We start from the raw sequence: 7,688 nt of genomic DNA, 5'->3' as shown, positions 1-7,688 counted from the left end.
GCTGAGATAACTGCCCATGTTCCTACTTGCCTGGCACTGTCAGAGGAGGAACGGAATGATTTAATAACTTAAGGCTACAGAAATGTTTTCAGCCAAAACAATCAAATTCCAAAGTTCTCTGAGATTTGATTCATGGTGTTTACAAAATTGTGGTTCTGTGGCCTCCACTTGTCATTGAAATCATAAATAACTGGCTGTCTCCCTCTGTTCTTTTTTGTTTCTCATTATCCACCCTCTGTCTCTTACTTCATCCTTAAATCATACGTTCTAAGGAACAGAGACCGTCTTTTCACAATAATCAACAGTGCAGGACTATGTGTGAGCTGGTAGGTGCCTCTCTAATACAAGTAATGACTACTCAGAGCAGCAACAGTGAGTGGAAACTGAAGTAGCCCTTCTGTGCCTCCCCTGTGAGCAGCTGACATCAGGTCACTGCAGTCTGAGCTGCACAAGGTACGTGGGCAAAACAGAGATCCAGCAATCGTACAATTGCATTCTAGTGTTCTGCTCTACACTCTTCTGTCCACAAACAATATTAAGCAGTTTTCAAATGTGATGCTTGGAACTTAACATGTCATTTTAACCATCATTTTACCAACTTCAAGTGTGAGGCACTAAAGTTTAATGGAACAAAAAAAAATGAATACTGCAAGAAAAGCATCATCTCAAAATATGTTATACTCTAGTATTGAAGGAGGCACCTTATGTGAAGGCAAAAATCTCTGTCATTGCATATCATTACATACAAATGGAAGAAATTCCAAAGTGTTTGGTATAACCAATCATAGAAAGCTCAAGTAAATTTTTCATTGTGACCAGTTTTGCTCACAATTAGTTATATAACCAATATATTGGTGGGACAGAGGGAGAGATTTCAGATAGAATTTGTTTAAATCTTTTATGGGGATATATAAAGAGTAATAATCAGATTTTTTTTTTAATAAGCCAAATTACACAAAAATCAAAAGGGAGAGGGGAATGCAAAAGCCTTTTAACAAATGAAAATTACAGTCAGCACTAGTTTTAAAGTTGAGCTACTGGCAAATGTCCACATCTAATAAAAGCAATTTTACCAACACTCCCCACCAAGAACTTTCCTTCCCTCCCCCAATATCCCCATGTGCTTAAAAAGTAGCCATGACAATTCTTAAGCATGTGGTATAGCTAAAATATAAGACACCAGAATGGGAAAGTATGTCACATATGCTTAGATAACATCAGAAATAGAAAAGTCATGGGAAAGGAACTGAGAAACTACATTAGCCTAAAAAATCTAAGATAAAAATCTAGCCCAGACCTCTAAGGGCATAGGTCTTTGAGGTCTTTCACATGACCAAATTATTTCATCATTCACAGCGTTCAGGGGCAATTCAGTCTGAGACTGCTTAGGTAGTAAACGGCTTTCTTTTTTTCAGGCCCATTTCACCTTGCTGAAAATGCTGCTATTCTGCACTAAATATTGTTTGGACATGTGGTGAAAGGTGGCAGAGGTTTGAATATTTCTGATCTATATAATCTCAAAGGAAGTGGATGACCTCAGCAGCTGAGATCCTGTGCTGGCCTCTATCTACTTGTCTGTGGTTTTGATAATTTCTAGGCAGAATTTCAAGACAGGAGGTTTGTGTAACACTATTTCATTTGGCTTTTCCTTGTGGCTTACCAGAGACCACATCCCAACCTCAATACCATGTAAGCTGGGCTCATATGAAGTCAAAGGCTATTTCTGGAGGAATGGAAGAAGCCTAGAGAAGAGGGGATGGTAAACTTTAAATACAGAGTTAGAGTGAGGAAAAACACCACTGCACCATTTGGTGTCTGCAAAGACCATACCTATGCTAAGGTATTGGATGAACATATACTGTTATTTTGTATATATATCCCTGAAGTAAAGAAATTCAGCCAAATTAAATTTAATAAAGAAATAGATTTTATTCCGCGGCTGAAAGATCGGTCACACAGAAAGCCAGGATCAGAAAAAGGTCAGCCCGAGCCCAGGATCAGTGCTGGGTGAACACGGATCTGACCTCTATCGCGTCAGATCCTCAAGTTCACGAATGTCACTTCAGCTGCTTCCTTCTTATACAGTTCTTGGGCAGAGTCCGAATTAATTCTATTCTATTCTTCTCGCAATTTAGCATATTCATGATGTTTTCTTGTCCCGAAGTTGGATTGCACAAAGCCTTCCCTGGGTCTGATGAATTGTCCGTCTTGGATGATGAATGGTCCATCTCTGATTCCTGGAACAATTATTCTTAGTTCCCGGAATGGGATACTCCTTTAACAACTCCGAGATGTTAATCGGTTTCATCATCATCGCCCAGGTGTGGTGTTAATAGCTCCAGATAAGGTCTACCTCCACCTGGAGATAGACTTTTTCGTATGCTGATTAGTTCCTGCCCTATTGTCTTCTCTGCTGCTGCCAAGGCTTGCGAAATTTTCTCCGTCCCCAGCCTGGGGTTTGGGCTTAGGCGTTTTTATTTGTACAATTAATATATACATTTATGTACACAAGCACGAATTACCAATTTCATTTATAACATCCCCAATTATGCTGAAAAAGTTACAGATTTTAACGATGAAAAATAAGCCCTCTAAATTCAGTATTACCATGCAACAGGCCAGTGGTAAGAAGACACAAAAGAGTATATGGGGAGGCTGGGAGAATACTGAACCAGAGCGGATGTGGAAAAATTAAGGAATTTCAGAGATGAATATGTAAAGTGAAAATCCATCTTCTATTTTAATTATTTTAACAATGAAAGGACTCGCCATGTGATCTACTTTTTTCATATGGTTGAAACATGTAAATCTAGAATTAAAATTACATTTTAAAATATACTGTGTATCTCTTTCAAAGAACACCCAGGCAAACCTGCCTTCTCTTTTTCTCTCGTGCACCTTTTTACACATCTTTTTCCCGTGTTGATCTTCCAGGGTCTGAATCCGTGTTGCTGAAGTCAGTTGAACTTTTGCTGTTGGCTCCTCCGGAGCAGGTTAAGACTCAAAACTCCATCTGCCTGCAACTGTCCTGATACTTGTATCTCTTCTTTTTGCCAAGGAGCTGCATACAAGCAATTCCTTCACATGAAAGGTGCTTTACTCAAATAGTAAATCTTGGAGAACCACCATCAGCCCTGAGATGAAACAATCCTTTATTCTGACTTTGCTATTATGCAAATAATTTAATAGATTTCAAACCTTTACAGATAGAATATGTAAATTGTACCTCCTTACAAACAGGGTTACCTCACCTTCATTCTCTCAACTAAATAAGAAATAAATGGCACAATAAGAAATGTAGGGATGTCAGTTTGTTTACATATATTTTGGTATCCTCTTTGTAGTACATGCAGGTTAGGTTAACCGGTCAGGTGTTCTCTTTGTTATAGTTTAAATACTTATTTTATATATCTATAATGCAAGGAAAACATGAAAGAAGGTTTTTAATAGCCATTAATCAAGCCAGGACAAAAATGAAGGATAAGTTAAAGTTGAAAAGCTTTTGCAGGTACAGAGACTCTAGTATATAGCATGGTAAGAAGTTAGTGTAGATGCACTAACAAGCAGATAAATGCTTTTGCCACTACAGTTCATTCTAAGAGTCCCTTGTTTCTGCTGTCACAGATCGAATATATTCAAGTACCTAAGCACAGTTTTGTGGGTGGAACTCCATCTACTTTCGGCAATTTTAACAGCACAGCTATTCCGGTCACACATTATGACTCATCACGTTCCTCCTGGCAAAAGGCTGTACTCCAGCTAGAGAAATGCTGCCAAGAGGTTTTGTTTGATTTGTGACAAAGAGAAAAGAAACCACACAAAATTTAAAGCAAATTCTTCAGGAAATATTAAAATGAAGGTGAAAAACTCTGATAGTAGGAAGAAATACCCCTCCCCTCAATGCACGAAACTGCTGACCTTCATTACGCAGTTCTTGTGGATGCTAGTAAGTTATGCCTTGCTTTGCTCTTGCTCAACATTCAGCACATCGACATGGTCGAGTTATGGCCAGCATTATCTAAACCTCAACATCATTCAAAGAGAACCTCTCCAGGATTCTGTAGGAAAGCCTCACCCTTATACCAGCACCAGATAAATATCAAATCCTATTATCCTATTTATTCCCCAGTCTTTTACTTCAACACAGAATGATGTAATTCATACTCTATGTGACTTTGAAAGACCAAAGTATTTCTAAAATCTTAAGGCAGTGAAAATAGAATAAACTGAGTTTTACTAGAGTGGAACTGGATCAAAGGAGAGGTGATCTTCAAATATGATACTGTACCTTACTACATTCAGCCTTCTACCCTCCTACTATTAGACTGTATATACTTCAAGCACTGAAGATAAAAGATTTTAACTTACATACACAAATGGAAAGGTAAATTACACATTTTATCAACTATTAGGACTTTTAAATAGCACGGATAAGAGCACCCAAAGGCACTGCTGACAACATCATGCAAGTCATCTAGTAATCGTGATCCAGCCTACAAGACACACAAAGAAAACTTTTGTATATGAAACATCATTTCAGAATCTCACAAGACCAGAAAGCTCTCAGTGTTTCAAAAAGAGATTAAATGCTAACTCCATTGGTCTATTTTGTCTGAAATTCACTCTTTCTATGAAATTCAACACCACACAAAGAGCCAGAATCAGGATTAAGGATCTCATAAACCCCATTTAATTCCTTAAAAAGGCTTCTGTGCAGAAATGAATTCCTATTACTATGAAAACCCTGTGCTCCAGGAAACTTTTTAAACTTTTTTTAGAAATATACTTCTTCTAAATGGAGATGTTAAGTTTTTTAAAATAGCCATTGAATGGAATCTTAAAATGTTTTCTCTTTAAAAATTGGAACAATTAAAGTCAATTTTTGTGTTGCTACTGACTACAGAGCGATAGCAACAAAATGACAAGAATCAGGTCAAAGTCAGCCAGCAGCTACAAGGGCTTTTGGGCAGGCTTACCATTTGCAGGGATTCTCCCTAAAATTAGGGAAATGGTCTTCCATTGACAAGAAATAGAAGGCATAGAAATGTAAGACAGTGAGTCCTCTGTAATATGCTCTTCATGTACCCTGCAGGAGGTTGAGTTCAAGGAAGACAGACAGAAAGACATAAAAAAACAAAAAAATGAAAAGAAGATGACCTTATATTCAATTTCTACACTTCAGGTATAGTCTTACTTGGGGACCTCCCTATGAGTCCTAGAAGCTCTTTCTGGTTTCTTTTTATCTTTCCTGATAAAACTGTTGTTGTGTAGTTAATTTGTGTCTCTATTTAATGCATGACATAAAAGGACTGAGGGGTGCGTTTGGTGAAGAGACAGGGAGTCCCTGGTGACGTAAGCTGGTCACCTTCTAAGTCCCTTCTAAGAAACTGCAATGCTGAAAAATTATTTCAAAAGCATTAAAGCTCATTGTCGTGGGTGCCACTGCCTAAACCTCTTGTCAAATTCACAGATGACTTGCCAGGTCTGCTCTGACACACAGTTGAGCTATTGCAATCTGCCAGAGAGCAAGAGCAACTTTGGTGGCTGTGCCAGTTCCAGCCAGGCTGAACCTCTCCATAAGTTTAAAAATTAAAAAGAGCTTTTAAAGTTGCTTTATTTGTTTTGTGTGTTTTTTTTTTCTTTTTTCTGGTAAATTCCAGCACTACTATTTGGGCATGAGCCAGCCTAATGCTCAGTATGCCTGGGAGTCATGGGGCATTTGCAACTGCTGCACTGCTGCAGGAAACAGTCCCTGGGAACTGCGGGCTCTGAGCTTCCCATTGCTTACCTTAGGGAAAGGAGAATACCCCAAGCAGGAAGGGTCTGTTTTGTGGAAGGAATGTTCATATAAACCTGTACACCACTGAACCCCAGAAGAGCTAAAGCTCCAGAGAAACTGCAGTGTGAACACAGCAGCAGCCAGACAACTAACAGACCAGTTGGAAAGCAGCAGAGCAACTACTCAGGGGCTAAAGCAGCCAGCAATAGAAGGGGCTACAACTTAAAATAAAGGTTTCAAAATAATAATTTCTCTGTTATCTAAAACCATATGGGACTGGAATACCCCAGTAAAATATAAAACTCTGTACTGGGGAGATGCTGTCGCCATCACACGGCATAGTAACTGCACAAGCTCAGGAAGAATGCTATGGTACACAAGGAAATCAACTGCATTTATTTTTTATGAGACAAATGAGTTTGCTTAGTGTGTACAGAACATATTAAGATATTTAGAGACGAGTTTTGAGGAAAATTGGTCTGTTTGGGAAACTTCTGTCTCTTGACTGAAATCTGCTACTAAAATCTAAGGACGGACATGACCACATGCTGTAGATTTCCCTGGGACTGGGGCTCACCTGAAAAAATCATCAGAAGAATCAGGATATAAGCACTGTGAATAGTAAAAATTTTTTGCTGTCCTTCAGAAGCCAGTGTTCATAACTGAAACTCTTCATGTCATTAAAGTAGGGGGAAAAAAGTATTTACTATATATTTACTTCAGTTACGTGCAATATTTTCATTGTAATTACGTTATTTCCGTCTGCCGTACTACAGGAGTAAAACTACCAGGATTCCTTCATGCCTTTTGTCACAAGGTGGCGACGTTGGAAGCAAGAAATGCCATGGCGACCAGGGACAGAGCAGCACTCTGAAATGTTAAGTTCCACCACACTTTGGAGGAAATGATAAATCATGAACAAACTCTGATCCGTTTATTTATGTGAAAATTCACGTACTGACTTTAAACTTAAAGTAATTAAAAGAAATGTCAGCCCAGGACTATAAATCACTTAATGCAACATAATCCTTTAATTATAACCATTATAATCCTTTCAATATAAACATTTTGGTGGGAATTCAACCCACCTGTGCACACTTCTTCACCATATCAAATTCATTATGTAAATAAGAGGAGAAATAACTGTCTTTCCTTTCCAGGATTTCCTCTCCTTGTGGTTTTGTTAGCAGCTATTTTTAAAGAAATATATGCAAGCAATTACAAGATCTTGTTAAAGCAGTACAAAAATATGTCAGCAGAATGAGTTCCAAGGTAACAGCAGCTTTCTGCCACAGACCAAGCAAAGCAGAGAAAATTTAAGACATGAATCTTGTTACTAAAATGCATCTATCTGTAAGTTTATTAGCTCTGAACAGAATCCAGCATCCTATTCAAAGACGCTTTATGCAGAAAACCAGCAGAAGCTCATTATTCACAGAGCCATAGAATCGTTAAGGCTGGAAAGACCTCTGAGATCATCAAGCCCCACCCCCGGCCCAGCACCAACACTGTGTTCACCGCTAAAACCTATCCTCAGGTGCTATATCCACACCGCTTCTGAATGTTTCCAGGGACGATAACTCCAGGACTTCCCTGAGCAGCCTGTTCCAGTGCTTGACTATCCTTTCTGGGAAGAAATTTTTTCCTGATATACAACCTAAACCTCCCCTGCCGCAACTCGAGGCCATTTCCTCTCGTCCTGTCCTTGCTGCGCCCTCCTTTCAGGCAGTTGTCGAGAACGATAAGGCCCCCCCGAGCCTCCTTTTCTCCAGGTTAAACACCCCCAGCTCCCCCAGCCGCTTCTCATAGGACTTGTATGAGCTCTTGTTGACTCAGCGGGCTCTCCATGCACTTAAACTGCCTGAGGACGAAGATTTTCTTTTCTGGTTTTTTTTTTCGGTTTGTTTTT

This window comes from Corvus brachyrhynchos, unplaced genomic scaffold (genome assembly GCF_000691975.1).
Source record: "Corvus brachyrhynchos isolate BGI_N302 unplaced genomic scaffold, ASM69197v1 scaffold117, whole genome shotgun sequence".
In the NCBI taxonomy this organism is placed as follows: domain Eukaryota; kingdom Metazoa; phylum Chordata; class Aves; order Passeriformes; family Corvidae; genus Corvus; species Corvus brachyrhynchos.
The sequence above is the reverse complement of the archived record's forward strand: the minus strand, read 5'-3'. Positions refer to the sequence as shown.